This window comes from Cyrtonyx montezumae, unplaced genomic scaffold (genome assembly GCF_038088225.1).
Source record: "Cyrtonyx montezumae isolate F1298 unplaced genomic scaffold, pur_monq_1.0 scaffold_31, whole genome shotgun sequence".
NCBI classification, from domain to species: Eukaryota; Metazoa; Chordata; class Aves; order Galliformes; family Odontophoridae; genus Cyrtonyx; species Cyrtonyx montezumae.
In genome coordinates this window covers 768,484-784,358 of record NW_027072036.1, presented here as the reverse complement: position 1 = coordinate 784,358, position 15,875 = coordinate 768,484, and positions in this window count along the sequence as shown.

The following is a 15,875-nucleotide window of genomic DNA, read 5'->3' as shown; positions in this document are numbered from 1 at the left end:
GCAGGAACACATAGTCCTATGTGTGAGACCATCTACAGATCACAGTGGCTGGTGTTACTGCAAAGCACAGTCTCTAGGCCACTATTGCAATAACTAGACTTATTTCAAACCTTTTTCCACCCCCTTGTTTAAAACGTATCTAAAGATGATGTTCTGTTTAAAGTCTCTCAAAACCCAGAGTTCCACTTCCAGCGTTCGACTTGTGCACAGTCTGTAACAGCAATGAGATAAGTGAGTTGAGTCATAACCAGCAAAATGGAAATGCATTTATCAGAGTCAGAAGGCTGAATCTCATCTCCTCCATCCCTATAGCTTGAGCTTCCACCTGGGGGGCACCCTCTTTTCTCTGGAAGAGTAGCGATGCATTGGCACAGGCTGCCCAGGGACTGGTGGGACCACCAACCCTGGGGGTGTTCCAGAACTGTGGGGTCAGTGCAGTCAGTGGGCATGGGTTGGGGTTGTACAACATGGCCTCAGTAGTCTTTTCCAACCTTAATGATTCTATGATTCTATGATTTGCATCCTGCCATGATTGAAAAGTCAGGACAGGCTCCTAATGCTGAACAGCAGAGTGGGGGACAGCTAGTAAGTGCAAAACACTCTGGCAGAAATAAGTGGGAATAAAGCCTGTCACACCAAGTGCAAAACACTGACAGTGTTAAAGAAATCCCAAGGCTATCCTGGGGCTTTGAGTTTAACTCTCTGCTGCACATGGTTTTGGTAACAGAGGCAAATCACATGGGGTCTTTGCCTCCTTCATCCTGCAAAAAGCAGCCTGGGCATGCCAGGGCAGACTGGCAAGTCAGGATTTCCATTTATTTGCAAAAAGTATTGCAGAAGTCAGGCACTGGGCAATGCAAGATGCCATCAATGTGACATCAGAATGACTGTGAGTGCCCACTTCTAATGGAGAATCCCATAGTGATCTGTTGTGGGAGATAAGGAGAAATGAATGAGCTTCATTAGTGTTTCTGAAGGACCAATGTCCTGAGAGGCTGAACCAGGGCAGGAATACAAATACCTCATCTCTGTTTGCAGATGGATTTGGGGCTGCAGTGAAGAGGCATCATGTGCCTGTCCAGGGAGACTGAACATCTGCACAGACTGATGCAACTCCCTGTGCTGCCAGAGACCTAGTTAGAGAGCATGTTTCTAGCTGCATTATCATTATTTATACATTTGCTCAATAAACAGAGATGATCTTGCTTGCAAATGGCTTAAAGAATGTGTTACATTTTAGAAGAGACAGGGACATAAATAGCCCCTATTATGCCAAAATTCTGTAAGTGGGGCTGAGATAAGGCACACACGGTGCTGATTTTTCTAGAGAGTTTGTATGGAGATCAATTATGTTCCCATTTTCTCTAAAAAACACAATGAATTGTGGCCCAGGGTGTAATTCAGCTCTATTCCTAAAGCTGTATCCAGGGACACAAGAGCCTCCTAAGGATGGAAGAGCTTGAAGTTGCTGGCAGAAGGCTCTGTCCGGGAGTATGTTCAAAGATAAAAGAAAATGGAGAGATTTAGGTATTGTGATGGTTTGTAGTCATGGAGGGGATCCACACAAAGAGAGCAAAACAAGTTGCTGCCTCAGGACCCACATCTCCAGCTGCAACCAATGTTGGGGAGGACCAACGTCGCTTCCTCTGGATGGTATCTACCGAGAAGTGTGAACTGCTTGGGATTTTGATGGAAAAACTGCAATTTCTGGGTCAGCTGCTGCAGTGGAATGACGCTGTCTGTGTGCACCTCTCCAAAAAATGAATGAAATGGATGAAAGGTACTGAGGCACTTGTGGGTAAACATTTGAAAGAAAAAGATCAACAATGCATTGCTCAAATCATTTTTTTTTTCATCTTAACATCTGTTCTAAGAGTTTTCATAATGCCAGGCTCATTGTGAGGTTCAGTGCTGTGCAGAAGTGCCACAGAGCACCGCACTCAATGGGTGTAGTGCACAAACACAGCTGAGAGCATGGAGGAGGCAGAGCTCAGGGAAAGATCACAATTTCTCCGAATTATCTTTAAAAGCTTGCCATTTGTTGGGTGTCAGGAGCATGCTAACAGCCATAGTGACGTGAACAGTGCTGGTGACCTGATCTTTGCGAGGGAGCGGCGTTATTTTTAGACTGATTAGTCCTACTTTAGATTTTAACCCAGTTAGCAGATGCAGATGAAAACAAAACGAATGTGGTCTGGTCCCTGTAGCTCAGAGTCCTCAGCTTTCAAGAGTAAATGAAATGTAATGAACAGCATACAAGGGAGGACGTAAGAAGATTGGATTTGTTTTAATGGTTTTCTATAAATATCCCAGCTGGATGCTAAGAGCAAACCATTATTCTTATGCTGGCATCCAACCCCTTAGATGGACCCTCGTGCATGAGCAGAGGGATGGTGTCAGGGATGGGAACGTGCCACCACACACCATGGGGGTTTGGGGCTGCTCCTGCTTAGGGATGGGAAGGCAGATTGTATGGTGATAGTCTGCATCACACAAGAGCTTGATAATGAGCACTCACTTGTCTGCAGGGCAGGTAAATCTCTTCTTGGCTTTCCATGCCCAGCATTTATTGATTTACTTTACAGCTCACCTTGCTTCTTCCTGCCTCCATTTCTTTGTCTCTCAAATGGATTCAACTGCACTTGTGGGAACCTGGAACAAAGGACAAATAAGCCGAGATCCTAAAATAGGAGCTGGCTGATGGATTCAAGCTGATTTTAACAGGAAGATCTGAAATTATTCTCTTCCTTAAAAAAATGCATTCTTATTCATTTTTCCTATGTTACAGTGCACCTGACCCCAAAAAGGCAGTCAGCTGCTAAAATACAACCATGCTTTGGTCAGGGTTTGCTCCCCTCCCTCTGCCTGGTAGTCCTTTCCAGCCACAGATAGAAGGGAGCTGGGCAGGAGAGAGAGCAGGGATGTATGGATGGGGATGTTCTGTTTTACTTTCACACATGTTTATGATTGATGGTTGGATGAGACAATCTTAGTTTTCTTTTCTAATCTGGGTGATACTATGATTCTATGATTCTGTGTTCTCAGATATGGTAATTAGAAGAACACGCATTCATGAAGCTTTTCTTCAAAAAGCAGATGGGGAAAAATAATTTGAAAAGATACAAACTTCGTTTGAAAACTTCCTTCTAATCTGTACCACCTCTTCTGCCTGGCCTTTTTGTTCCCATTTGGGTAACAGCATCACTTCTGGTTCCTTTTTCTCAGAAGCACATCTTTTCCCCTAGAAGTGGGCAGATGGCATCAAAGCAGCCACCCCCACGGTCTGGAGGCTGAGCTGCACTGCTGCTGCCACCAACTACTTCCAAAGGGGACAGAAAATGCAGCCATACATCCAACACAACAGGCAGATGGGGACCGTTGTCCCTCATCCTCCTCATTAAGCTGCAGCCCTGTGCTGCCGGTTTGTTCTCCTTGAAAGAAGATGGAACGTGACATGAATTGGCCATTGGAGCGTGGGATAAGCTCCTGCTGAAGGGAGGGGACAGTTTTCCCATGGAGATGCAGGCCAAAGGAATCCTGCCCTGATCCAGTGACTCCTGTGCAAAAACACCCTGTGCTCATTAGGAGTTAATTAGCTGAGATTAAGGAAACACCTAGGTTGCTTGTCACTGAAAGAATGCCCTTGGAGCTGGATTGCAGAAAGCACTGAAATACTAGGGAGGGGAGGGGAGAGATTCCCAGTTGAACTGGAATTTGTTTGATTGGCAATGTTGGGCTGAGGCTGGTGCTGGTCAAGTCCTTGCTCCATTTAAGGGACCCCTCCTTCGCAGGGTCTCCTGCAAGCAGAAAACACTGGATGAGACTGTGAAGAACTGGAGGTGATTTTTATACTATGTATTTTCACATACACTTTTTGGGGTAAAGGAAATTCAGAGAGATGTGAGCATCCCCCATTAGCTCCCCTTCCTTTCCCCCCAGCTTGAGAGCAGCTGAGCTGTCCATCCTCCAGGGCAGGTGGAGCAGATGTTCATCAACTTCTCACACATTACAGAATCACAGAATTGTAGGGGTTCAAAGGGACCTCTAGAGATCACCGAGTCCAACCCCCCTGCAAAGCAGGCTCCTTACAGCAAGTTGCACAGGCAGGCATCCAGGCTGGTCTTGAATATCTCCAGAGAAGGAGATAACTCAGAGATAGAAGAAGACTTCACGACCTCCCTGGGCAGCCCATTCAGTGCTCCATCACTGTGAAGAAGTGGGTGGTTCTACTTCCTTTTTCATTTTCTCTTATTATAGTTTTAGCACTGCTGGTTAGGGTGGCTGGGGAAAATGGAAGAAAAATCCTGGTTTAGAAGGCTAAACCCTCCAGATTCCCCCATTTCATCATTTTCTCAGAGACTGACAGGTAATTTATGTCCAGGCAAAGCACTGAGATGTTGCCAGGGCAACTCACCTTTCCCATGAAGGCTGCAACCTTAGAAACAGAGCTGAAAGAAAGCAACGCAGACAGGGATCCTGTGAAGTTTTGAAGCACTGAATGCATTTTGTCTGTGTCCTTTCATTTCTGGAACAGTTAGGGGGTGATTTTTGTGTTGTCAAAGCCACAGGAAGGACAAAGTGAAAATCCTTATTGGGGCTGAGCTACAGCAAAGCTCAGGCTCTCCAGTGCTCCAGGTGGGTTGGAATGGACAGGGCAGGATGAAGTGGTGCTGGATAGATTCGGCGTCTCCATGCTGCTCTCAAGTCTTCAGTGAGCTTTTTTATTGAAACACTGTTAGAAAATGGGTTGGGAAATCCAATACATGCAGCTGGCTGTAGAAGAGAGAAGAAAAATTGCAGCTTCCATTTCTGTGGCTCACACACAAATAGAGCATACAGTGTGGATTTTGGGAGAGTAGGAGAAAAGAAAACAGAGGAAGTTAGGGTGGCAGAAGTAGGATGAGATGGAAATGTGTGGAAGGAGGGATTTAGAAAGTACAAATTGCTCTGAGGTTCTGTATCCCATTATCTTCATGGCTCCACTATCCAGGTCACACCTTTGAAACCATGTCTGAATGTTGCCCACAGAGTTTGATGTTTAATCCATCTGCCCTTTTCCATACCCATGAAGATCTGTGAAATAGTGTACTTTTATCTGATGGGAGACGCTTGAAATTAAAATACTGGACAGAACCTCAAGGAAACAAGAAGGCACTTCTGCCTCTGAGGAGGGAGAGAAGCAGGAGAAACACTGTGTTTCAGCCCATAACTTTTCATCATGACTTTGCCTTTCTGTGGGCTTTGGTTTCTTTGCTTTTAATATCAAGATGAGATCTGGGAAGGTGGGGATGGATCTTCATACCTCCTGGAGATGTGAGGAAGCTCTTGTTCCCTTCCCTCTATGGAACTGATGCTTTCCTGTTTCACTGGTATCCTTGCAAAGATAAGGATCTATTAATGATACTAATAAGCCGTGTGTAAAGTCTCAGAGTAATGTTTTAACTCTCTTTTTTACAGCAGAAAACTCTCTGGAGGCCATTCAGAGTTAATTGCTGGGAACTGGGGTGATTGCACTTCAGACTGATCCATTTCCTATTGCAAAATAAAGCAATTTTACTTGTATTTGTTTAAAATAACAAATTTTATAATAATTTGTTTTAACTTTTATTTGTTTTAAATAAAATCCTTTGTCACTGATTTCAGAGATATTTATGCCTACAAATAGAGGGGAATTTGAAAACTGGTGTTTTCATTTCCAAAAAGGTACGTCGGCATTTTTTAATTAATTAAATATAGGCTCCTCCAGGATTGTTGAATATAAAGATTGATATTCAGTTGTATATTCACAGTTCTGTATATATAGGTATATAATACCAGCTGTCTTACATGGGTTTTTATTATTAAGAATGACATTTACTATGTGAATACAGACTCACAGTGGCAGGGCTGAAGATATTTAATCTGGTCCCAGCCACAGCATAGGATCTGCTCTGTAGAAACCCTTCTTAGGAGACATTTGTACAACACATTCCTATAAAAAAAAACACCTCTACAATCTGAGATTTTGCAATCTGCTGCACAATCTACTCCAATGCTGTGCCATTATTACTGTGAGAAAGGCTCTTATAATGTCAGCTTTCCTGTAGGTGAACTCATTATTTGTTGTTTTGGCTCCAAAGTTCGCAGGTCTTTTCTTCCTTTCCTTTTAACACTTTCTTTTAAAGATCGTTCCTTTCCTTTTAACACTTCCTTTTGTATATTTGGGTGCCGTTACCGTGATCCTGTTGGTCAGTTTGTCCCTAGATTAGGCAGTTTTATCTTTTTTCACCAGTCTACCTCTTCCATGCCTGTTCCTGAACTCTCAGCTTAGGACCCTCCTGGGCTAAGCAGAAAGACAAGGTTCCTCACACACCTTCCTCCAACCCTCCTGTACTTACATCCCTGGACATTTTCTTCTGCTGATGCTGACTCCTTCCAATCAACTGTTCCCTCCTTCAGAGCAGAGTTTAAGCTAATATTTCAATTATTTGAGTATATAGCCAGTATAGTATTTCTGTTATTCTGCACTGTCTTTAGCTAATCATGTCTGCCAGCATTCATGCCTACTGCAGACCTGGCCTGAATATTCTCCAATTCATAGAGTCAGCAGTGAATTCAACAAACAGAGTCAGGCCCAAGTTTGGTCTCTGCTCTATCTCAAACAGCCCAGACAATTGTTTATTTTCTCTGAACAGCTGTTTTCTCAAGTGTTTTGGGTTCTCTAAATAGCCAGTCATGCCTTCACACCTCGCTTTTACGGCCAGTGCTCCATGAGGGCCCATCCTTCTCCTTTATCCACAAAGCCTATGAACCTGTCAAAACAGGAGATTGCTTTGCTCCTGACAAATCTGTATTGGCTATGATTCATCTCTTCGTTGTCCTCTAGAGGCTGATGAATGACAGGTTTGATTATCTGTGTATATTGGGTCCGAACAGGTAACTGATGTATGGCTGTGAGGTCTCCCTTTGTCCCTGAGTCTCCAGACATTACCAAGGTGGGGAGGTAGTGAAGGACAATAGAAATAAGGCCCTTCTGCTCCTATTTCCAGAGATTTGGGTTCCCCTCAAGTAGCATTAGTGCCTTGTTGTAATGAGCCTGTGTTCCAGTGAACTCAAATGAGTTCTTGAACCATTGACCTTTATGAGATTTGGTGTTGTCAGAATAATAGGCAAAGATTATTGCTTATATTATATTGTGCACATTGATAATGTGAATAAAATGACTGCTAGTCCAACATGAAGGATCAAGGTATTGTTCTGCAAGTGCTTTGGGTAATCATAGTGTGGAACAAGCTCACTATAAAGGGAAATACAATGGTTACAGATGAAACTGCAATAGGTAATTTTATGACCATTAATAACCTTTGATATTGTGCAAACTAAGATAATGATAAGGGTAATGAAACCTCATGCTCCAGGACATAAGAACACTTGCAAGGGAAGAGGAATGAATTTGCTTTTGCACACTGAACAACTAGCTAAGCACATTATGAGCACTTCTGCCCTTTCTCTGACACTTTGGACCTTATCTGCACTTAGAATACAGGGTAGTGGAACCCAACAGAAAATATTTTGGTCAAACATGAAATTTTACTACCTGACACAGTGATTTTGGCTGTGTTTGACCCCATAAAAATAAATTGGATGTCTGCTCCATTAGACTCATTGATCTTTTGGCCCCAAAGAGTAATAGGGTTGGCACATCATCTGAAGATGAAAGAGCAAAGTTGTCTCCTTAGATATGTGACATAAAATTCATATGAACATGCACCAGATCAGGACTTGCTGCTTTTGTTTCTAATATGGTAGTACTGGGTATGAACAAATCTAGCAAACATTGCAAGGAAAACTGGGGTGTGGAACAACTGATCACATTTCAGAAATTATTTTATGTGCTAAAGTTATGTGCAGAACAATAGAATGAGCCTTCAATGCCACCTGAAAGGAGATGTCCTGATAGGATATCACATCTCATCAATTCTGGACATGCACACCCTTATTCTGGATTAATCAGATTTCCTACAGAGAGAATTTAAATGCATTAAGTGGCCCAATCCTTTTTACCTCAAAAGGAAATTGTTTTGTTGCAGGTTAAACATGATTAGAATGAGTTTCCATCTTTGTTGTGAGGAGAACGTTTCTGAAGTCTCCACTCGTCTCTGGAGAAGCAAAGGACTCTGAATGGAAATTTGGCCTCTAAAATCCCAAGCCAGAAGCACTGACACCATTTCTATTGCTTTCTTAAATGAGGTTCATATACCACAGTAGTAGTCCCAAAGTTTTATTTTTGGTGAACTATAAAATGAATTCAGGGATCCATGAGGTTTCTAGCCAACTTACCAGAACATTTAGACATGCCAGTTCAGGTCTTCTCACAATGCCTGAAGCACTGTGCAGCTGCTAACATCCATTTTTTTCCAACACAGATATCAGGAGAGAAAGTAAAAGGAAAAGTCTTCCCAATCTGGAATCCCTCTGATCCTTGGATGAAAGCCTCTGTCCAGCAGGAGGGCTACTGCAGCTCTTTGTCATAAGGATGCTGCAATAGCAGTAGGGTTCTTCAAGATATTGCTCTGATAAAGACAGCAGAAATTCTACACTGAAGGTGAGATAACTTTACATGTGCTTTATATCACATTCGGGACATTCTCATGGTACATGATAGTGCACTGCAGTAAGTGAAGCCTAATGGCACTGAGGGGAACAAAGGCTTTAATGGAATGGTTTTGCCTTTGTTTCATAAACAGTGTAATTCTAAGACGGCATTGAGATAAATGTTTTGAGGTTTCAAAATGTTTAATTTATGAATGTAATGTAGAGCATTCTACCAAAATAATTTCTAATTAGTATGAAGTACAAGAAGTAAATCCAATCAGAATGACGACTGCCCATGGTTTGGGTGTTTGGTGGGCACAGAGCTGCTCAGCCACCAAACCCTTCCCCTTCTGAACCTATGGGAGGGAAACCTGTCAGGGCAGATCCGCCCTCTATAAGAGGAGTGAATGCAGAGGTTTTCTCTGGAATAACAATGGGCTGCAGAAAAAATAATAATAATAACAAAATCTCACTGGGAGATGGGGCATGTTGGGAAAATTGCTTGGTGTGAGCATGACCTCTCGAAGAGGTGATGGAGAAGGTCCATCTCAAAGCTCAGGGTGCTCTTTGGTGTTTAAATCCACCTTTAAGCTCTGTCATTTTGGCACTTTTAGGTGCAGAGTGAGATAGAGTAAAAGGAGAGGATCAAACTGCAGAATCAGAGGGATGTATCTTTAAAATGCAGAAAGTCAGCTGCTTGTTTCCTGCTATGAGATAAATACGCAGACCCCACAGTGTGCATCTCTGTAAACCCACCTACAGAAGACAAATGAAAGGGAAAGAGCTGTGAGTGCTGAGATGTGCTGCCCCATGAGTCTCTGCTTAGCTGCTTCTGTAACATGTGGAGGTTTTCAAGGGAAGGGCAGGTGTCACAACAAGTGGCACGGTTTAGTGGTATGGTGGTGATGGGCTCATGACTGGACTAGATTACCTTGGTGCTCTTCCCAGCCTTAACAATTCACTGCTTTGTTGATTTGCTAATCTCTGAGCAGAAGTTTTGCATGAGGCTGTAGGCTGCATTACTGCCAGCCCTGGTTCATCTGCTGCAAGAAACATCTTGCCTGTGGTTGGACAGAAACCTGTAGTTCTAAAAATGGCAAAGTTGGCAGTAATTAGTGCACACAGGAGTCAGCAATCATCCAGAATGCAGGGACCCTTGGAAACATGATGGTCCTGCGTTTAGGGAATGCACTGTCATCCTTGTCAGTCAGGGAGTTTCAGCCTGCATTCCAAGGTGATTTTCAGTTGTCAGCAGAATTTATAGAGGTAGAACCACATTCCCTTGAGCTGAAGTTTCTGGTGCTCCCTACACAACCATGTACCCCAGTCCTTCCCTTCCTTTCTCCCTCCTTTCCAAGCAAACTGCCTTTTCGGCAAGATTCATCCTGTTTAAATATTAAATAGCAAAGCCATATAAATTAATGGTGCTGTTTTAAAACCCTCTGTTAAAGCCAGACCTATCAACAATGACAAATTGTCTCATTATGGGACATTAATTTCTGGTAATTTATTTTAGTGAGTGAAGGCAAATTTATGGTTCCCTTTCCCCTGGGCACGTTGAGACCCAGCTACCAGGTCATTGGGAGGTCACTAAGCCCCACAAGAGCTGAACTAAATGTCGAACCAGGCAGGGAAAGAAAGGAGGAGGAAATTAATTTGTGCATCAAAAGCCACACAGGGCCAGCAATGAGCCCTCCAGTCCCCAGCTCTCCCCCATGGAGTTTTCCATCTGCATTTGCCAAAAGAAAGTACTGTTTGGGGTTGGGTTTTTTTTGTAGCATAGATTGTTTTTGGCCTTGTTGTATACTCTTTGGGACGAAGATCTTCGCTTGGTACATTTATACAGCAACTGACTCAGGCCAGACAATCACAGAATCATAGAGTCATTTGGGTTGGAGTCAACCTCTAAAGATCATCCAGTCCAACTCCCAGCAGTGAGCAGGGACACACACAGTTCCACTAGATGCTCAGAGCCCTCCAGCCTGGCCTTGGGTATCTCCAGAGATGGGGCACCACCACTTCTCTGGGCAACCTGTGCCATTGTCACACCACCCTTATCAAAGAAAACTTAATTTTCAGTCTAGATCTCCCCTCTTTTAGTTTGAAACCACTTCTCTCTCATGTTATATCAGGTGCTTCTGTGACACTGGCTTTGTGCTCACATAATCTGGATTTCAAAGAACTGTGTTGCTTTCTACAGAATCTACACTCTGCATTTCCCAGCTGCCCTTGTGTCTCCCCAAACCTTGCCACTGAATTGTCACATCAATGTCTGTGCAGTGTAGCTGGAGTACCTCAGTCTCGGTGGAGGCATGCTTGGGACATCCAGCAGTGTTTGGTGGCTTTCAACACATCTTTCTCAAACACGTGTAGCAACACGATAGAAGAGATTACAAGTGTGTCCCTGGAGATCCAGGGGCACACGTCTCAATCGTTGCTGTTTCACACATTGCCTGCTCTCCTGGAGGTCCTTTGGTTGGGATGGACATTGCCTGCCCAGTGCTGTGCTACTGTTGGGGAGTTTTATTATAGACATTTTCACTTGGGCCAGCAAGTGGGCCAGCCCACTGTCAGTTTGTAGTGTCTCTTTGACCCATCAGATGAAGAGGGTGGGTGGGAATTTTCTCTTACTTTGCTGGCTCTGCAGTTTTCACAGCTAACACAGCACATTTGCAACTATATATATACATGGTGTAAATAAATTATGCACGAAGGGAATATCTTTCTTTTTTTTTCTTAAATCCATTATAAACACCGTTATTACATTTGAATCCTTGATGAGCTATGTACTGTACAAAACTCATTTAGTGGCTTCTTGATTCCCAAATCAGAGTGCAGAGGGTGCTCAGGCCTAGGCTGGACGTGACCCACTGGGAAAGTAATGGAATAACAGCCAGTATTTCTGAGCATCTCCTATCCCACATAGCTGGCAGACTGGTTTTTAAACCAGCAGGGGTTTTTGCACACCTTGATGCATAGATCCAGGTCCACAGTTCCCACATGAGCACAACTAGTCGCAAGCTGCTCAACAAATATCTTTGGCTGGGAAAAGGAATTCTAATTTACTTTATTAAGATGGCCCCAGTGGGGTTTGTAATCAGGTGAGTATGATTGCAGGTCTGTCAGCCCCTTTCTCCTTTTTTTCTGTGAGAAAATGGATCTTTCCATCCCTATAAAAAGAGCAAAAGAAATAGGGAAGATGTGCACTGAGCCTGAGCAGCCACACCTGGATGTGCAGTGTGCTGTCCTCCTGAAATCATTTTCCCAGCAGTAACCAGTGAGCATCAGCTCCTGAGCTGCCTTTCTATTAAAAAAAAAAAAAGAAAGGAAAAAAAAAAGAAAACCAAAACATCAGCAGCATGCACACACTCACTGGAGAGAAAACGCTTTTCACATCATTGCATGGCTACCTGCTTTCACAAGATGTAATTTGCCTTGCAATTGCCTTCTGCTACATTAGCCTTTGCTGAAGACACAGCCCGCTGCTCTTCCTCTGAGCACAGCACGAGGAAACCCCTCATCCAACAAATGAAAGCAAAAGCTTTGCCACAAGCTGAGATTGGGAATTTTTCTGCACAGACAAGTCTGGGGACAGTGCTGCAAAGAGGCTGCTGTGCCCTGGGAGCACCAGCTGCAGGGATGCTCCATATAAAGGTAGATGTCATCTTTCTGCCACTCATTGCTTAGGGTTGATGGAAAGCCCAGGCTCAATGGAAAGCCCTGATACAGCTCTGCAACGGCTTTTATTAAATCTCTTGCTCTACAAAGCAAGTAAGCAAGTGAATGTCTAAACATCTTTGTCATAGCTGTCATCTGAGGCTCAGGATGTGTCACACTGGTAGCCCTGGATGTTACTGGTGGCACAAGGTGGCAGCTGCTCTCACCACTGCTGCTGCAGCCCTGACCTGGTGGCACAGGGGGACACGGATTTGCTCCATCATACTGGAGCCACCCAGGGCTGTCACACCCCTGGTGGAGGCCTGAGATTTTCTGACTCCTAATTGCTTTGGGTTTAATTGCTGAGCATCCTCCAGAGGGTCTTTGCCTGGAGTGCTTAACAGCTTGGCATTTCCAGGCTGTGCCTCTGCACACAGGTCCCAGCAGATTCAGTGTCCTCATAGCCATGACAGCTGAACCAGACAACCTGCACCGCAGACATTACTCAGCTTTTTCCAAGCTTTTCTTTTAACCCTGAAGTCATTGTCTTGGATTGCAGATATTTCCTTCCTATGTAGGAAGGAGAAAATCATGGCAAAATAAATGAAGAATAAATTAAAAGTTGATTGTAAGCAACATGAAATGCAAGCTGCATGGCTATGGGCTGCTTGTAACTCTTCTCATAATTAAAAATAAATCATTTATAGAGTGTGTAACAAAGTCTGAATACCTATGCATTATGGTTTCCTCCTCATTCGCTGTGTCTGTACTTGGGGAGCTCATCCAGCACTAAGTCCCTCACATTTGATTCTCCCAGGGAAAGGAGGACACATTCCTCCTCCTCCTGGGATGCTCACAGAACATGGCTTACACCCCCAGGTGCCTCATGCCAAAGGGTCTGACTTCAGCCTGACGCTGGGGAGCCCTGGGAAATGGAGCCAGACAGATCGAAATGCCACTGCAATGAAGGAGAATATTGCTGTGGTGTGAATTATTGCTCCAGTGCCCCGAACACCACTACTAGAAGTCACCAACAGGGGCTGAGGGCAGGCCTCCTGCATAGGTACCAAATTCAGGGCTCTTGTTTGTGCTTCAAAAGCATAATGCTGTGAAATGCTATTCAAGTCTGGGATGAGTTTGGGAGGACTCTGCTCATCTTGTGATGGGATGGGCACCACCAGGAGAGCCTAGTCCTGCCTGTGCCCTTGCTGAGAACAGAGACATTAAGGACTGAACAAGTTGGGAAGACAGATCTGCACTCACAACATGCCTTTTTCCCTCCAGTGACCAAGAATGACAAATGAATGTGTTTGCTAGCTGTGTTGACCTGGGCAATTGATATTTCAGGCTTCAAGGCTCCTGGGCACAAGCAATCTTCACAGTCAGTTAAAAATAAAAATCGGTTCATCTCAGCGACTGTACAGAAGCACTTTAACAGGGGGACTTGTTTTGCCCCAGTGCTGAGCTTGCAAAGTCCTGCTCTGTGCAGGCCTAGGGTGCAGATTGTTGCTTTCTCCAGACAATCCCAAAGCTGCTTTCTCTGGTAGGATGGCTTTGGGTGACGTCCTTGGCTCTGACCTACAATTTGTGTCAGGTTGACACATATCCAGGGTCTGGTGCAGGCCTTGGGAATGTTGCAATGTGAGGAAATACCTTCATTTCCAAGGACAGAAGTTAAATAGGTACGTTCATAATCTACGTGGATACCTTAGAATCATTGAATCCTTAGAGTTTGAAGGGATCTTTAAAGGTCATCTAGTCCAACTACCCTACAATGAACAGGGGCATCCACAGCTCCATCAGGTAGCCCAGGGCTGATCCAGCCTTGCCTTTGAAAGTCCCCAGGGATGGGGAACCCACCACATCTCTGGACAACCTGTTCCAGTGCCTCATCACCCTCATTTCAAAAGATTTTTTCCTTATATCTAACCTAAATCTCCTCTCTTTGAGCTTGAAGCCATTTCCCCTTGTTCTGTCACCACAGACTCTGCTAAGGAGTCTGTGCCCTTCTTTCCTGTAGCTGCCCTTTGGATACTGACAGCCTGCTCTCAGGTCACCTCGCAGCCTTCTCTTCTCCATGCTGCACAGCCCAGCACTCTCAGGATGAGTGTTCTCATAGCAGAGGTGTTCCACTCCTCAGATCCTTTCTGTGGCCCTTCTCTGGACGTGCTCCAACAGCTCCATGTCCCTCCTGTACTGAGCACTCCACATCTGGATGCAGTGCTCCAGATGAGGTCTCACAGTGCAGAGCAGAGGGCAGGAGCACCTTCCTCGACCTTCTGGCCACGATTCTTTTAATGCAGCCCAGGATATAGTTGGATTTCTGGGCTGTGAGGGCACAGTGCTGGCTCGTGTTCATCTGTATCCCCAGGTATTTTTTGGCAGGGCTATGCTCAGTCTTTTTGTCTTCCAGATTGTATTGGTAATGAGGGTTGCATCAGCCCAGGTGTAAGACCTTGCACTTGGATTTGTTGAACCTCATGAGGTTCACCTGGGCCCACTGCTCAAGCAAGTCTGGGTACCTCTGGGTGGCATCCTGTCCCTCTGGTGTGTCAACTGTATCAAACAGCTTGATGCCATGAGATATGTAGGTACCTTCATCACCTATATGGGTACCTTCGTGAGATATGTAGAGATTTCCATGAGATTAGCAGGTATCTGAGAAGCAGAAATGCTCAGCAGGGCATGGAATCCCTCCATAGTATTTGAAACCTCTCCTTGTGCCATATTTGATGCATGCTCTATAGTTCAGAAATGGCACGGAGAGCTGCAGGCTGCTGCACTTCAGTCCCCTCTACATGACATTTCTAAGAGGTTTCTTAGCAAGTTATGATGTTCTGTGCCTCAGTTTTCCCAGCACAGTCAGGACTGTGATAGCAACTTACTTTGTCATGTACTTCCAGAGAGAGAGCACTGACAAAGGCTGTACAAAGGAGAATCAATGGGTCTTGATCCAGGAACCTTATATCCTCAGGAGTCAGACAGTTTGTGACAGGTCTGAGACCCCAGGAGTGTGGAAACTCTGGGACGTGCCAGATGTTACAGGCATTTGGGGTATCCCAAGCTCTTGTATAAACTTTACCCATGTCATATGTAGTTCTGAAGGACTATGGGGAAATCCCAGGGCTAAAATTGCTGACCGGGATAATTAATGTTAATCCTGGTTAAATTGGTAAGTCTACAGACAACTTAGCAACCATCTGGGACTAATATCAGCATGCTTCCACTGGAACTGGTGGGACAAGACTGAGCAGGGGGCACCCACCGTGGAACCTCCAGCTCTTATGGAACAAGCATCAAGATTTCAGTGCACGGTTTGGGAATATTTCAAAGTGGAACAGCAGCTTGATTTCTCAAGCTAGAAATTGAGTTGGCATCACAGCCAGCTTATCATGAAATTCCAGAAAAGTTCTCTATTTGGTGTGTTTTGTCCATATGCCCCACTTGTGCCTAAATAAGTTCCTCCTCCTTAGCAGAAGGAATATGAGATGTGGTGATTCCAAATGCAGCTGCATATAATGTAATTTTGGGTTATTTCTAAGGCCAGCTCAGATCCTTTTTTTTTTTTCTGTTAGATTTGTCTATACTGAGCTGTTGCAGCCTGCAGAAGGACCATGTAACACCTATCTAATTACCATGGAAAC